Source organism: Rhinopithecus bieti, unplaced genomic scaffold, assembly GCF_001698545.2.
Source record: "Rhinopithecus bieti isolate Rb0 unplaced genomic scaffold, ASM169854v2 scaffold_33517, whole genome shotgun sequence".
In the NCBI taxonomy this organism is placed as follows: Eukaryota; Metazoa; Chordata; class Mammalia; order Primates; family Cercopithecidae; genus Rhinopithecus; species Rhinopithecus bieti.
This window is the reverse complement of record NW_016855353.1, coordinates 1-1,611: the sequence shown is the minus strand read 5'-3', so window position 1 is coordinate 1,611 and position 1,611 is coordinate 1. Positions and strand designations below refer to the sequence as shown.

Genomic DNA, 1,611 nt, shown 5'->3' with positions numbered 1-1,611 from the left:
TTTTTTTTTTTTTTTTTTTTTTTTTTTTTTTTTTTTTGGTTCCCAAGTTTTATTCAAGAACTCATACAAAATATTCTTGATAAATGAAATTTAATCCTCATTTTCCTCGTCTTCCTCGTCCTGGTTAATCTAGAAGTAACGTAATTCATAACTCTCTTTGCTGTTGGCAACTACGTGCTACCAGTCACATAGATTATTCTTCTTCAAATATTTTTTGGTGAGATATTTCAAATCCCTTTTGGAGAAAGGCACCACAGATGTCACGGTGATCTTGCTCTTGCTCCTTTCGATGGTTACCACCCCTCCACCAAGGTTCCCAGCTTTTCGTTCACTTTGATCCTTTCTTGCAAAACTGCTCAAAATTGGCAGCATCCATGATTCCATCTTCTACAGGGTGGATGCAATCAAGAGTGAACTTCAGAACCTGCTTCTTTTTTTGCCCCCCTTCGCCACAAGCTTTTTCACAGGAGCCATGGCGGCAGCGGAGTTAGAACGTCAACTATTTTCAATAGTTCACCACTTCCTCCTTCAGCAGCTTGCCACTTCCTCCTTAGATTTTGGAACACCACCCTTCTTTTGTTCTCTTCTCACCTCTCTGGCACCTCTTTATCAGGTCTCTTGGCAAGCACCTTATTACCATTGCAACTTCAAAATGCTAGTGTCCTGTCCTTGGCCCAAAGGCTCTCTGCACACTTCTTCTCTTGATCTTATCGAATATCAAGGTTTTGTTTTATTTTATTTTTTATTTTATTTTGTTTGAGACAGAGTCTCGCTCTGTTACCCAGGCTGGAGTACAGTGGCACCATCTCGGCTCACTGCAACCTCCACCTCCCAGGTTCAAGTCATTCTCCTGCCTCAGCCTCCCGAGTAGCTGGGATTACAGGCATGCACCACCACGCCTGGCTAATTTTTCTATTTTTAGTAGAGACGGGATTTCACCATGTTGACCAGTCTGGTTTCGAATTTCTGGCCTCAAGTGATCCCACCTCGGCCTCCCAAAGTGCTGGGATTACAAGCGTGAGTCACTGTGCCCGGCCATTGTTTTGTATTTTTAGCAGAGACAGGGTTTCGTCGTGTTGGCCAGGCTGGTCTCGAACTCCTAAATATCAAGATTTTAAGTACATTCATATGTCAATAACTCCCAAGAGTGTATCTCCAATCCAGGCTCTCTTCCGGGCTCAAGGCCTGTACTTCCAATTGCCTACATGACCACCCCACTGGAATGCCTCAAAGATATGTCTGGTTTTCCACGTTCAAAACTGAACTCTCAATTTCCCCAGCAGAAAATAGTGACTCTGTCCACACAATTATTCAAGCCCAATTATTCGAAAAGAAAAAGGGCTGGGCGCGGTGGCTCACACCTGCCCCAGCACTTTGGGAGGCTGAGGCGGGCAGATCACTGGAGGTCAGGAGTTTGAGACCAGCCTGGCCAACATGGTGAAACCCTGTCTCTACTAAAAATACAAAAAGTTAGCCAAGCATGGTAGCAGCTACTTGGGAGACTGAGGCAGGAGAATCGCTTGAACTCAGGAGGCGGAGGTTGCAGTGAGCCGAGCCAAGATCACACCACTGCACTCCAGCCTGGGCAACCGAATGAGACTTCGTCTCCAA

At 45.3% G+C, this 1,611-nt stretch overlaps 1 pseudogene; it reads right to left on the bottom strand.

Moving 5' to 3' along the window:
* Positions 1-90: 90 nt before the first annotated feature.
* Positions 91-474, bottom strand: LOC108525295 (60S ribosomal protein L22 pseudogene; annotated as a pseudogene).
* Between the last annotated feature and the right edge of the window lie 1,137 nt (positions 475-1,611).